This window comes from Crinia signifera, chromosome 2 (assembly GCF_055691185.1).
Source record: "Crinia signifera chromosome 2, ASM5569118v1, whole genome shotgun sequence".
Classification (NCBI taxonomy): domain Eukaryota; kingdom Metazoa; phylum Chordata; class Amphibia; order Anura; family Myobatrachidae; genus Crinia; species Crinia signifera.
The window spans coordinates 133,247,490-133,263,615 of record NC_139218.1 but is presented as its reverse complement, the minus strand read 5'-3'; the positions used below and the strand labels follow the sequence as shown (position 1 = coordinate 133,263,615).

Here is a 16,126-nt window from a genome sequence, read left to right as displayed (position 1 = left end):
CTGGAGGAAAATTCCACCTTCCATTCTCCCTTCTCCCCACCCAACTGTGGACTAAGGTGATATTGTTACAATAACTGGATGCAGCCTTTCAATCCACCTGTTATCCCGATTTTTACTTTTTTCATTGTAATTGTATCAAATTTTAGCGTGCTATATGTACTTATTAAATTGTAATTATTTTTAAATACCTTGTTCTGCCATCAATTTAGCCCAATCTACACCCATACATTTTTTGTTTCCATACAGGGACTGACAATCCCTTTTTCAGATTGCTGCTGGCCTTACAACTCACACAGGCGCCCCCACAACTACTCCGGTACCTGTTTTTTCCCAGTATTCTCATGAGAATGCCCATGAAACGCTGGGTGTTCCCATATGCAAATTGCCTGGACTGCCGCCTCACACCTAGACTTCTGTATGCGTATGCTGTGGGCGCTAGCCACAGCGGCTGTACATGCGTATAAAAACTTAAATGCATGTGCAGTCGCAAACAAACTGTCCCCTGTGCGATTGCACGGGGACTGGTTGAATCTGAATAACCCCCTCAGTGCAGGTGTGCGGCCCGTGCTCTAGGCAAGGCTGCAGATTATACCAATCACAGAACTCCTTAGCTGAAGGAGCTGCCGGCAGAGGCAATCTCATTCCATGGGATGGGATCATTTCTGGTCTCCAGCAGTGGCTGATAGCAGTATGTATTGTGGCTCAATACCATGGGGCCTCACTGTATATGGTGCACACAAATGCGATATATATGATTAGATATTAGATGATTAATATGATGATATCTATGTAATCCTATAATTAATTAAGACAGTGGTTCCTAAACCTTCTTGGATAACAGTGCCCTAGAGTATCAGCATTTTTTTTTCATGGCACCCCTAGGATAAATGTTTTATGTAAAAAAAAATAATAATAATAATAATAATCCGTCATCCTTCGGTTCAATGTTGTGTTTCTGACTGTCCATGTTTTATGATTGCTAGCTATTAGCACTGGTTTTGCCTATCACTTGAACCATAAATAATTTGATCTGGTCCTAGACCACCAACACAAGGCACCCCAGAGTGCCTAGACACACAGTATGGGAACTAATGGGTTAAGAGAATATTTTTATCCTGTGGATTCTATAGCTGCTGAAATTCAAAGTATTTCATAATGAAAGCCATCTGTTTTCTTGGGCCAAACTGAGCTGTTTGCAATGGTAGGATGGATCATTACCTCCTTTTGTATGAGCCATGGGGGGACAGTACAGTCCTGTAGGATTGATATTCTGACTTTACTTTGTTCAGGGACAGGGAAGGTTTGGGGTGTGTAATTACAAGCGGGGTTGCTATTTTCTTGTGCTTGTAAAGCCATATACAGTATGCATGCTTTCTTTGCATTTCAGTAAACAGTACTGTAAATACTGGGATAACTGGCAGTGCCTTATGATTGTTGTGTCTGATGAGTAGATGCTGCATCACCACAAAGGAGGGATGACCTTCAGCGGTCTATGGCTGCAAAACCACTAATGGCGCACCATTGATGGCAGTAACTGATGATGAAAAAAAACATTTCTGGCTGTAGTCATGGCTGATCTGCTAGCGGAAATGTTTTACAAACTTTTGGGGAACCTAACAAAACTAGCACACCAACCATAAAAGTAGAATTTGTTTGGTCAGGGTGACTTGTTTGTTGTACTGTGAATATATTTTTCAATCTATGACAACAGACAAAACTGCTTCATGGGCGTAGAAAGCTTAAAACAGAAAACAGAAAAATGTGTGGCCCTTATGTGTAAATTATATGGTAATACAATAATTAAAATGGGAGATCTGCAGCCACACACTTGAGAAAACGGTGTAGGTAATCGTAACCTGGTAGTAACCTGCCTCCACCTGTACTGCACTTCCACTGTCTTGGATGATCCAGTGCTTTTTTAGACTTAAAATGTCTAGGACTGAACTGATCATCTTCCCACCCTCCCGCATAAAATCCAATCATCTTTCATCCTAACAGTCTATTTATGCTCACTGCTACCCCTTCTGTGTCTCCTGTCTGTCTCATCCTTCCCTCTAGAATGTAAGCTCTCATGAGCAGGGACCTCTCTCCTCTTCCCTCCTGTTCTCACAGCACTCTTCTTGCATTTCAACTACAGCTCTTACTCACCCACAATCTATACCTGCATCTATTCTCATTCACTTCCTTATAGCTCAGCTGTATTGTGTACTAAGAATTGTGCTTTCATTGTGGTATGTGTAGTTCTGTGTACCCTGTACTGTTCTAATGTTTTCTATATGTACGGTGCTGGCTGGTGCAATCACTATGTGACACCGCTAAATGGCTGCCTGGGTGCTGCACAGCTCAGTAATTATATGTTCCCCATGTCCGTGTCCCTCATTAGAGTACATCATTATATATATATATATATATATATATATATATATATATATATATATATATATATATATATATATATATATATATATATATATATATATATATATATATATATATATATATATATATATATATACTGTTACTGGCTACCTATTTGGCTGTGCAATCACCATGTGGTGCCGCTGAATGGTCGCCTGAGTGCTGCACAGCTCAGTAATTATATGTTCCCCATGTCCGTGTCCCTCATTAGAGTACATCTAATATACCATATATACTCGAGTATAAGCCTACTTTTTCAGAACATTTTTTATGCTAAAAAAGCCCCCTCGGCTTATACTCGAGCGAGGGTCCCGCTTGAGTCAATAAGTTTTCCCAGTTTTTTTGTTGTAAAATTAGGTGCCTCGGCTTATATTCGGGTCGACTTATAATCGAGTATATACGGTGTATATATATATATATATATATATATATATAAATATATCAGTACTGTTACTGGCTACTTGCTGGCTGTGCAATCATCATGTGGCGCCACTGAATGGCTGCCTGGGTGCTGCACAGCTCGGTAAATATGTTCCCCATGTTCGTGTCCCTTATTAGAATGCGTCTTGTGCATATCTGTACATGTGATGTATATCTGTACTGCCATTGTTGCGTGTTCCTTGTACTGATAACCCTTTGCATTACAGTTTGTGCATTGTTATTTTTAATGTCAGTAAAGCGCCTTGAGTCCTGTTGGAGAAAGTGCGCTATATAAATAAAACTTACTTACTTACTAGTAAGAGTGATGCCCATAAATATGCAAATACAAATAGTCACAATACATGATTGTGAATGTCTTTATGACAGTACTTTACAACCAGGCTATTATTGCCTACATGTGTACAAAACAATGTGCCCTCTATTGGTGCTATCCCGTATATATTCAGTACAATATAAAAATGCAGCAATACATTCCTTACAATATGGGAACATATCCTCTTCTCAGAGGAATATTAAAAGTAATTTAACCCCTTCAGGGACACATTTAGAAGTTTACAGATATGTAAGAATTTTTTTCAGTGTAATCACTTTCTCATAAAGTCAAACACTTCACATAGCCTTTGCCCCTGCATCAGCAGCAGCCAGCTATGGAATCACACACAGGCCTATCACAGTCCCAGACTTGGCAAGTTGACTGCATGAGCACTGGCACAAAAAATTCTTATGGGTATCTGTCACTGTATATTCTACCAACGTTAAATGTCCTCAAATAAGGACATTTGCTATTTACATTGAATTGAATAGACAATACAAAGAGTATGTACCTGGTTTTGCTTGCACAATACCAGCAGATGTGACATTCTGTGATTCGCAATAGTAGATTCATTTCCTATATATTTAATGTTTACAAGTTACTGCCAGCCAAAGACACATCATCAGGAAGTGATAGACCAGGTCTCTGATCACATGATTACCTATCATGTGACTGTATATTTAAAATTACAGGGTTGTTAGTAAATCCCCATGACAACTCTGGATCCCTGTGGCTTATATGACATTATTATGGACATACTATTGGTGCAGAAATTTTTTACAAGCGGGTTTGATATTGATTTTATAGTACTTATTTCCTAGCACGGCACCCACGATTTTCAATTGTATGGCATCTTATGCATTGTATCGCATCGCATGCAATGCGATTTTGGCCCCCCTATACGATTTTTAATTGTATAAGCGCCCTGATGGGTGCTTTCAATGTTAAATGCACCCCCACTATGAACACCAACCCAAAGCGTGGCGAGCGCAGCGGGCCCGCGAGGGGCGGCGGTACGTGTCGTCCGACTTTTTAATACCTCCACTATCCACGTCGGCGTGGAGTTGATTTTACATAGTGTGGCGAGCGCACGCGGAATACATGGAAAGTAAGAAGCGTGCACTCGCCACGCTTCGGGCTCGGTGGCTCACTGCGCTCATTAAATGTATTATGGTATGTACATTTTTTTTCTCACATCATTATATGCTGATGATACCGCAATAATCCTAGTCTACTTTCACATATTGGAAAAAGGAAAAAAATTGGGATCAGCGTATGTAGTTGGGAAATGGGTTTGTATTGGTGCCATTTCACTATAATGAGAGAAGATGAGACATTCATCGGATGGAATGTATTGGTCCATTTTTAGATTGTATTGACTGTTCCGGGAAGCACCATTATTACATATTATACATTCTGTTTTGTACACCTGTAAATTTAAGGTTGAGAGATGTGGGGATAACCTTATTGATGTTCCCCCTACAGACAGCTCTTATTGCATTGAATAGTAGTAATACATTGTTGGAGCTCCATTATTATTGTCTACTAGTCTTGGTGACTGCTTGGGTGTATGTAACATTTTCTGTCAGCCTATTCCAACAGACAAACAAAACATGGGATGTCCATTAACCTATATTTTAGAGATGTTGATATGTATTCCTTTATAGGTGTACACTGTCATTATCTGTCAATAATGAATGAACATAGCATATTTATTTTATTTATTAGCACACAATAAATTCGTCATAGAATGAAATCCAGTAGGTGAAATGTTTAGCTCACATTTTCTTCTCTGAAGTGCTGCGGTTGCATTTTGCCCTCCGTCATAACCGATTTCAAATGGTGCTAGATTACAATTTTAGCCTCTGAACACCAAGAGAGATCGGTCATTCAGTGTAAGGGACTGTGTTGCTCTGAGGAATCGAATCTACTTTCACATTCAGAAATAAGACCGCATACAACTCTCTACACACTTTAACAGTATTTTTAGCAGCCGGTCTTTCATTTAACAAACCAAAAACCTACTTGCTGCTCTTACAGTTAATTTAAAAGCAATTTTACATGACAAATAACACTGCTATCAAAGATTGTACAGGTTCTTGACCTATTGTGTATTGTCAATGAAAAGTTATTTCTGCCTAGTTTTGATGTTAAGGCATGCTAAGGAGTTGAAAGGGCATTCTGGGATGTGTAGTTCCAGAGCAGCTGGAGTTACCTACCTGAACTTACTTAAGCAGTAAGATCCGTGATTCTTCCAGCTTACAATACTTTATTTACAGGCAGCCTGACCTTCCTTTTCTGGTGATAAAAAGTAAAAGGTAGCAGGGGGGAGGGGGGGGGGGGGTAGGTTTAGCACCTAGTGGGGTAACTTTAGTGTTAGGCTGTGGGGAGGAGAAGGTTAGGGTTATGTTTCATCCAAATATTTGTGTGTGTCTATGTTCTACAATAATGATATGTAGAGCCAAAAAATGTAAACCTGCTTCTGCAAGACAAAGATAATATGTCTCCGCTGAAATCCTTTGTTGATCCTGCTGGAAGTTCATATACTGTACTTGTGTATTTCTGTTTAAATATATGAAAGCTACTTACTTGCATTTCACTGTGTTGCTTGTAGTACTGTAGATGCAATTCTTACTCCTAAAACACTGATTTCAAATGGTGCTAGATACATTGATGGTTAAATCTAAGTCACCATAAGAAACCAGCTTTCGGGAATAAAATTAATTCTCACAACTTCCAGGAGATACAGGATTCTCGGATCCTGTAGAAACACAAAATCAGAGTTCCAAGGGTAAATGACACATGTTGCGGCTGCTCCTAGATAATTACTGTATTTAAACAGACATTAATGACCCATTACTGTGCTATAAACATAACTACAACGTAAACAACAATATGTAACAATTACTTCATATCATTTTATTACACAGAGAATTTGACAGAAGATAAGAACCATTTGGCCCATTAAGTCTGGCCATTTACTGCATTATGGACCCGATTCAGAGATGCATGCAGGACACGTCATTGCTGCATCTGTGGATGCAGACATGTGCAAAACTGCTAATGCAGTTGGAGGCATCTGCAGATTTGGCCAGGAGGCTTCTTTTTCCTACAGTCTGAGGGGCAGATTTATTCATCTCGGTGAAGTGATAAAGTGTCTGTTTTTTATCACGGGCCAATCAGCTCCTAACTGTGAAGTTACAGGCTTGGTTTGAAAAATACCAGACACCTTATCACTTCACCAAGCCTAATAAATCTACCCCTGAGTGCTTTATGTAGAGATGCAGAATTGGATCACCATCGCGCCCAACAGTGATGATGGTCACAACTCTTGGCCATCTGATTAAGCCACCACTCACTCAGAATGACAAAGTGGAACTGCTTAGCCAGGAGCAGAAAGTCTGTATTGGAAGACACACCCTAAGCTTGGCACTCCCTTTGTTTTTGGGAATGATGGCCAGCTCTACTACAAACTATCAATTCGGCTGCAGCTTAGGGGGCACTGTGTGCGATCATATAGGACCCGTTCTGCACAAAGTCTCTAAATTCTATTGTATTAGACCTGGGGTAGCCAACCCTAGTCCTCGAGAGCTACCAACAGTGCATGTTTTGCAGGTCTCCTCACAGAATCACAAGTGAGCTAATTAGCTCCATCTGTGGATCTTTTAAAATGTGTCAGTGATTAATGAGTGCAGCAGCTAGGTTGTCTGGAAAATGTGCACTGTTGGTAGCTCTCGAGGGCTAGGGTTGGCTACCACTGTATTAGACTCTGCAATCCAAGTTCGGTTACTACTGTACCTATCCACTTCTTTTTCAGTGAAATAATAGTTCCTCATATTCCTTCTAGTGCAGTGGTTCTCTTTTCAGGTCTCCAAACAGAATCACAGGTGAAATAATTATCTCCCCCTGTGATCTTTTAAAATGTGTCAGTGCACCTGCCAGGTGACCTTGAAAGGTGCACTGTAGGGCGTCCTTGAGGACCGAGGTTGAGAACCACTGTTCTAGAACTACTTCCCTGCAGTTTTAAGGTTTATCCACTTATGTAAATATTTTTCCTCCTCTGAAAGTGGCTTCTCCATTGTATTTATTATTATTATTATCCTCCTCCTCCTTTATTTATATGGCACCTATTATATAGATATTTATTCTGTGCCTATTGGCACCCGCAATTAGTTTACCACAGGTACTAAAGATGCAAATTGCCCCGCCCCCTCATCAAAGGGGGTGCAGTACTGGGGGTTGGGCTTGATGACGTCTACATCAAGCCCCCCAAAATTGCTGCTGACAGTCTCCTTTCCGGGCTTCTCCCAGAGAGGAAATTTTAAAAGTAGGCAACCCTGTTTAATATAGGTGTCACATATAAAGTAAGCTGACGGCCCACATACAAATACCTGTTTCTCCAAGTATTTCTCATCTTATTGTCACTAATCCTTAGTAAGTCATTATCAGGTTTACTGGTTCAGGACTAGGTGTATAGATGAGTGTGTAAAGAACTGTAATTTCACCTTTCACAGCAACTGAGCACTGTATACTCTGGGCCTGAATCTACACAAATATATTTAGATTGGTAGACTCATACCATTCCTATTCTACTCACCCTATCTCCTAACTGTGCACTAACCATAACCCTAAAAAAAAAACTAATGTTCTAACTCAAACCCCACAACTAACCCCAACACCCTAAAACTAAATAACAACCTTTTAATACCCTATCCATAGTGCCCTAACCCAAAAGCAGAAACTAGCCCTAATACCCTGCTGGTGGGGCCCTCTTCCTGTCACTCCATACATACTGTACAGCACACAAGCCTGATCTGAAAGCACAGTGCAGTCAATGGGACTGAGGTCATGAGATCACACAGACCCGCTCATACTGTCATGCAGTGCTACTCCAAGAACAATTTTGGACAGGCTAGATTTCTTTGTGAGGCTCGTCCAAGGGCCCTTTAGGAACCACGGGGCAGTAGGCGGGCACCTAGGTTGCCTTGTGGGAAATCTGAGCCTGGATACGACACCTCCGTTTGCCCATCCCTCCTCCTACTCGCAAAAAATAGTGGTGTAAATCTCTCTTATTGTGTAATATGTCCATGGGTGGCAGTAGCATAACCGTTAGCAAAGTGCAAATCATACCAGCTTGAAAAAAAAAAAAAAAGTATACCATATATCTACAGTAAACTAGTGAATTATGTTAAAAGTAAAACAATTTTTATGGGACTTTAACTGAAAGCTCTCCTGATTAATTGGAGACTACTCTCCCCCTGCTATACTGAGCCATGCACAATCTCTACTCCCCTCCTGTGCTTGGCAGTGACTGAGTATGTATAGCCTGTGTGGTAAGAATTCCAGATGTTCATTATGATGTGATGGAGGAATAATTATTCTTGGAACGCTTAATGGTATTTGGCAGAGGTTCTATATTAAAAAAAAAGAAAGGAAGAAAGAAAGACGTGAACATAAGGCATACTGTGCATTCCGGTGATTAGTGTCCAACAGGTCATCTGTTTAGCACTACAGTAGCTCAGAAAGAATGATCAGGAAAGTGGCTGAACATTGCAGAGTTGCCTGTGAGTACAGTAATCTTATTATTCATTTAATGTGTTTATTCATGTTTGGGGAACAATATACGTAGTGAGAATATGAATCAGATTAGTATTATATAACCTGTAGCCTATTATGTAACCTTCAGCATGTCTTGTAGTTAAATACCAGCCGCAGCTTGTTACAGATGGTGGGAAAAGCGTTTTCTTTGGGAATAATAGCTGAAATAGAATGTAGAGCAGCAGATTCCGTTGCACTTTACAATTGTAAACAGATATAAAACAAACTGGGTAACAGACAGACTTGGAGGTAAGAGGGCCCTGCTGCAAGCTTACGATCTATAGGGATATAGGAGGGAAACACAAGGACAGGCACCAGTAATAGCATAGCTTGTAGATCCAGAGGTGAAGCTATATAATACATAAGTGCCTCAGAGGCTTATGCATATGGAACTTAAATATGCTAGGCTTGCCTGAAGGGGTGAGTTTTCAGTGAACGCTTGAAAGTTTGGAGGCTAGTGGAGAGTCTTATTGTGCGTGGGAGCAGTACATCGAAAGTCCTGTAATAGTGAATGGGAGCTGGTGATCAGTGCAGAAGAGAGACACAGATCTTGTACAGAGCGGTGTGGTCGAGATGGGAGATATTTTGAGATAAGTAAACAGAAGGGTTTTATATTGAATACGGTAAAACACAGGTAACCAATGGAGGGACTGGCAGAGCGGATCAGCAGAGGATGAGCGTCTTGCTAGGAAGATCAACCTAGCAGCAGCATTTAGGATGGATCGCCACGAGAGTCTGTTCTTGGGAAGACCAGTTAGGAGACTATTGCAGTAATCAATGTGGGATATAATGAGTGCATGGATAAGAGATTTAGTAATGCCTTGTGTAAGATAGGGTCATATTTTAGATTTGTTTTTTAGATGCATGTAACATGATTTGGTGATAGATTGAAAGTGGGAAACAAAGGAAAGTTCAGAGTCGAGGATGACCCTAGGCAACGAGCTTGTGGGGTTGGGTAGATTGTCGAGTTGTCAACAGTGATAAAGATATCAGGATGGTAATGTTCTTGGCTGGTGGGAATATAAGTAATTCCGTTTTGGAAATATTGAGTTTGAGGTGGCAAGAAGACAAACAAGATAAGATGGCAGAGAGGCCCAAAACCACTGGTGACAACTCTAGGGTTGATAGATTTGAGCATCATCCACATATAAATGATACTGAAATCTGAAAGAGCTGATGAGTTTGCCAAGAGAGGAGGTATAGATTGAGAAAAGCAGAGGACCTAAGACTGAGCCTTGCGGAACTCCAACTAACAGAGGTAGTGAAGAGGAGGTAGAGTCAGAGAAACGAACAGTGAAAGAGCGATCAGATAGGTAAGATGAAAACCAGGAAAGAGCTGTATCATTAAGACCTAGGGAGTGTAGTGTTTGTATAAGAAGAATATGATCAACAGTGTCAAACGCAGCAGAAAGATTTAGAATAAGTAGTGAGTAATGGCCTTTAGACTTGGCAGTTACCAGATCATTCACCACTTTAGTCAGTGCAGTCTCAGTGGAGTGTTGGGAGCGAAAGCCTGACTGAAGCGGGTCTAATAGGGTGTGAGAGTTAAGAAAGTGTGTGAGGCAAGAGTAGACAAGTCTCTCCAGTAGCTTGGAGAGACATGGGAACTGAGAGAGAGGACGATAGTTAGAGAGAGTTAGGGTCAGAATTGTGTTTTTCAGAATGGGAGTAATCACTGTATGTTTGAGCAAAGAAGGAAAAGTACCAGTAGCAAGAGAGAGATTGCAGATTTTAGTTAAGCTTGGGATAAGAACAGAAGACTGAGTTTGGCAGTACTATGGAAGGATGGAAGGAATGACACGGGAAGGCCATTTATGCAGGTTCAGTAAGACGTAGCCAAGATCTAGTATATTGAACTTGGGCTGCATTCGCTTTTATTGTCTCTGGTACCTCTGTTAGTAGCTCCCCTATAACTTCTGAGACTACATCCTAGATGCAAAACATGATCTGGGCAACATTTTTCATTATCCTGCAGCTGTCTTAAAAGTACATGTACAGTAGTTGAGGCTAAACCTGACTACACTCTATGTTTAATCTAGTTATACAGTAGGTATCAGTGTGTGAATTTTTCTGAGCCGTTACATAAAGTATGTTTCATGCAGACTACATTTAGGTTGAAAAATACAATATATAGATGCAAACTCGTCATGCAACATTATTTGCCACAGAACACTATTGATTTATACCAATCAGATTACATTTGTATATGTATGCTAAATTCCACGGAATGGCCCAAATAGATATAACACACACTAATTGCACAGCTTTACTTGGTATGTTTAGAGTAAACCTAAGTCAATTGCACTCAGTATGTGTTCCATGTAAATACTTCTGGGTAAACAATTTGTGGGTGATTACAAATAGAATGGGACAGTCTGACATAGTGGAGTGTTTTGGGTTTTTTTTCCCTCTGTGTATGGAATCTGATGCAAGAACAGAACAAAAATGCACTCAGCTGCTCTGACTGGCCTGGAGGTGTCAATGCGGCACATAGTTGGGCAGCGACAGGAAGGAGGCTTAGTGGTTGCAAGAAGGTGGACCATCTTGTGTGCATGTTATGGGAATGTGACTGAAAGTGGTTACATACAGAGATGCTCAGCAACTCACATAGACTGAGAAGCTCCACCCACCATATGGCATAGAGTGCCTAGACTGAGGCACACATGTTCATTGTCCATATAATGAAGCAGTATTAGTCAAATTTGGGCTCATGGCTTTGCTTTTGCATAAAGTCACAGACCTGTGATTGGCAAAAGATCCATAAATGGATAGAGGCAGTGGCAATTTTTACCTATTTAAAATACATCAATGTATTGAAGCCAAATGCAGTTTGTGAGACTGCACTGGCTTCATTGTGACTGGCAGTGACTTCCTCTTGGAAGTCGGACCTGCCAGTCACCCAAGACAGTCTGTGTTCCCTCCCTCAAGGGCTGCCTCTGTTTTCTATAGGCTGTAGCCAAAGCAGCTTATAGAACCTGGGATATGCGCATGCCCCGGTACCTGTCATCCGCATGGTACAGGCGCCGGGACCATGGCGGGGAGCAGGCATCACAGACAGCAGCAGCCCCCATTTTTACAATGAGGTAAGAGCCGCCACTTGATAGGGGTGGAGTGGGAAGAGGATACAGATTTCTCACTCCCAGGCTTGTTAAAGGGGAGGAGAATGGGGTCCAGGCCAGGTACAAAGGGGGACAAATGTACCACTTTGCTGCGCATGGTGCAGCTTTGCATAATCATTTTTAGGTTCCTTTCTGGAAGGGAGTGTGACCATGAATTTCCTAGTTCCTAGTCTAGAAGTTCCATGTACCATGAGCAGACGAGTGGGATCACTGTGTACTGTATTTCAACTGCTTAAATAGGATGCTTTCACCAGAACAGTGTTTGGCATCTGATACAATGGTATTACCAGCAGATGAGTGGCTTTGCAGCTGCACTCTACAAAGCCGTCCTCCCCCCGCTGACAGCGCCGGGCAGTGGGAAAGATGCTCAGTGTGTATGCACTGAACGGCTTTCCCCCAGCGATGACGCCATAATCGCTCTACATACACGCTGGGCATAATTGCCCAGTGTGTATGGACCTTAACCCTTCCACAACTCTGTAACAGACAGCCTGATTGAGGTTGGCACTGATGTCACACACCCTCCCTTATACCGCATGGGCACTCATGTTTTTTCAGACACTCCCAAAAAATTGGCTGATTACCAGCCCAAAAATGCTGACTTCCTGTTATTTAAATTGCAAGGGGATTGCGATTAGTTATTTTCCCTATTTTTGTCACCATTTTGACTAGTGCATGCACGCTACGATTCAATAATCGAACGGTGTCTTCTTTCAACCCTACTATGTTTGTGTATAGTATCTTATATCAATGTAGTGTTATGTAGATGCCTATTCAATTTCTCTATAGCATTGTGCGAGCATACTGCATGCCAGTGTATGGGGCAATGTATTTCTACCTGCCTAAAACATATTAAACTTCTGTTTATATTAAAAAAGATGAATTTATAAGCAACTATACAAACATAAAAGCTTTGATTTATACTGTATATTGACTGTGTGCATTTTAATAATGTGCATATGTGTTTCCATATACAGATCTAAAAAATGTAAAGGTTTACATTAATGTAAATCAACATATAATAGATGGAGTACCATTGCCAGACTTTCAATGTTGATTTACATTAATGTAAATCAACATTGAAAGTCTGGCAATGGTACTCCATCTATTATATGTACACATGAGGTGTAGTTCACTTTCAATCCACATAGTGGTGCACATGTCATACAGTAAGTAAACAGCTAGCCTACAATCAGCTGTGAGTGGGAAGTTTTACAGAAACCCCTACACTTACAGCATTACAGAGGTTCCTCATATATAACAGACAAAGGTTACAAGAACTTGTGATAAAATTATTATTTAGAGCCTTTATTTTGCACTCTAGTGTTCATATGTCATTTTACGGCAGAGATATTGGTCAAACGCTTTGCAAATGCATTCTAATTGCAGCGGCACCTTGATGAATGCGCAATGCGATTGCAGTCTGCCAATAATCGCTCTACTATAGCGCGGGACATCGGCAGTGTATACATCACTCATTTGTGTTAGGGGGTGCTCTTTGTGCTTTAGTAAATTACCTTTATTGATCAATTTGTTTATCTGTGCATTTCCCTCATAGAAGCCCAGATCTAGAACAGTACACTTTATTATATTACAGTATATTCATATATACATGCACATATAATATATCTGTCATACCTTTTATGATATATTGTGCTGCAAGTGAACAATGAGGGCTAGAAGTTGATCTTTTGGCAGATTGAAAAATGGGCAATTGTAAGGATCTGTGCGAATAGTTTGGTCAACAGTGTCTAGGTAAACTCCAAAAGAGTTAACATTATAAGAAAGTCGACACGGAAATGTTTTTTTCTTGTTTTTTTTGTGTGTCTCAATTTGTACATTTGAGCACATGGACCCCCAATTAGTGTGCCACTTTCCTCTCCATACTTTTGGTCCATGTGCTGCGCTGTGCCCTCCACACGTCGACTATTATTGGGAATGGTAAAGTATAAAAAGTAAAAGAAAAAAAAAACGGTCTACCTTTGTGTGTGTGTGTGTGTGTGTGTGTGTGTGTGTGTGTTAACCATTGCCATGTTGACCTAATGTATGTCTACTTAGTCCGGATACCAATTTTGACAAAAGCCAATATTGGGATGTTAGACGACTGGGTCAGATCATCTCAAAAACACAGGTCTTGCGCTTGTGGGGTGTTTCAGGTATGTAGAAGTTAGTACTTACCAAAAGTGGTCCAAAAAAGGACAACTGGGGAAACAGAGACAGTGACATAGGCATCCATGTGTGTTTAATGAAGGGTAGCATGTGTGGTCTAATCCCACAGAGGAGCTACTGTAGCACAAATTGCTAGGAAATGTAAATACTTGCCAAACTGTAAGGGGCCAGAACACACAGTGCATTGCAGCTTGCTAAGCTTGGGACTGTATAGCTGCAAACTGGGAACATTGCCCAAGTTGACCCCTGTCCAGTGCAGAAAATGCTTACAATGGGCACATGAGCATTAGAATTGGACTACTGAGCAATGGAAGAGGCTGGCCTGATCTGACTAATGAAGCTTTTATTACATCTTGCAGATGGCTGGGGAGAAAGCAATCAGGCAGAGGCAGTGCGATGCTCTGGACAATGTTCTTGCTGGGAAACCCTGGGTCTTGCCATTCAAGCAGATGTTATCTTGACACTATGACAACATAAACATTGTGGCTGACCCAGTATTCCCCTTAATGGCAGCAGTATTCTCTGATGGTAGTAGCCTCTTTCAACAGGATAATACATGCAGCGGCACTGCAAAAATTGTACAAGAATGGTTTGAGTAGCCTGATATAAAGTTGAAGGTGACGGCCCCCGAGTTCTCCAGATCTGACTGAGCATCTGTGTGATGTCCAAGCCATGGAGGCCCCATGTCACAAGTTACAGGACTTAAAGGATCTGCCCCTGATGTCATGGTGCCAGGACACCTGCAGAAGTCTTGTGGAGTCCAAGCCTGGGCGGGTCAGAGCTGTCTTGGTGGCATAATATCAGGTAGGCATTTGTAATGTTATGGCTTAGCACTATGTATGTCAGGATGTCGGGTCAGTCTTCTGACCGCTGGCATCATGTAACCAACCCTTAGATTATATCTATACATCAGTATACAGATGTGTTTACATACAGCTAGACTCCTTTCACAATAACCAGGATGCAGTGTGTGAATACATACAAAATGCTACATTACATTGTTTTCCAGGAACACAGTGTACCGTTCCATTTCCACTACAACTCACGTGGCATATCATTATATAACAGAACAATCGTTACCAGTTCTGGTTTTCCCTTTATCATACCTGACTGTGTGCTCCCCCTCCTGATCCTCCTCAGCTGACTGTGACGCAGACAGTATCAGGCAGGTGTGTCCAATTATGACTCCGTCAGAGCACTTGCTGGGCAGTCCCACGTCTCCTGCTCCATATACAACGTCACTCTCTTGTTTCCTTCTGATCTATTTCCTGCATGGGTGCCATGGCTCTCTAAAAATTACTTCACAGTAAATAAGCAAGATATGGAAATGAAATGACCTTTACCTGTTGTCTGTACACAAAACAAAAACAGAATAAAGAAGCCTAATCTTTTAGATACCATAACAGCAAATAACACTGTTGCTGAGTTACAGTATCCAAGCATATTAACACACAGCTGCTCTCCATCATTGGTTTTACCACAATAGCAGAAAATAACGAAATATTTCAGTCAGTACAGCCTAAATCTACTCATACATTTAACACATTTATGGAGAACACTTTACATTATGGTAAGGGACTCTAGAATGTGGTTCATGCGGAAGTGAAAGCAGGATTGCTTGAACTCTTTTATTCATTATTATGTAACATTATTCAGGAACTTTCTTCCACCAGATAAAGAGCTTGATTGGATAATGTATAAGCACTAACATATACTCTAAGTTGACCACATGTAGAACCAAGGCTGCCATCAGAAATGATGGGCCTGGGACTGCCAGAATAGGCAACAGGGCACACACACACACTTCCCCATAGTCACACACCAGGGACGTGCAGTTTGGGGAGGCAGTGCTTCTCCTGTAATTTTGTTTAAAATAATACAAAGATCATACCGGTGACACACATTCTGTGTCATAAGTATTTTCTTTATATTATTTTAGTAATTTTTAACATTTAAACTAGTTTGGGAGGAACCAATAAGCAATGTTCACACTAAGAAGTGTAAAGGGGTTAAGTCGTGGGCTAAAAAAACACATAAAAAAATGATAAAAGCGGCACCTCTAGTAGTG

At 41.0% G+C, this 16,126-nt stretch overlaps 1 long non-coding RNA gene across 2 annotated transcripts in view; it reads right to left on the bottom strand.

Annotated features, from left to right (window-relative positions):
* Positions 1–5,899: 5,899 nt before the first annotated feature.
* The window catches only part of LOC146060045 (uncharacterized), a 58,725-nt gene continuing 48,498 nt past the window's right edge, over positions 5,900–16,126 (bottom strand). The window contains exons 4-5 of one of the 2 annotated variants that reach the window (XR_014470366.1): positions 15,165–15,357; positions 5,900–5,933 (exon numbers count right to left, since the gene is read on the bottom strand). This is a non-coding gene — a long non-coding RNA (uncharacterized LOC146060045). Of the gene's footprint in view, positions 5,934–12,983; positions 15,358–16,126 lie in introns of those variants that run through there. The other variant, XR_014470365.1, reaches the window with a different exon arrangement.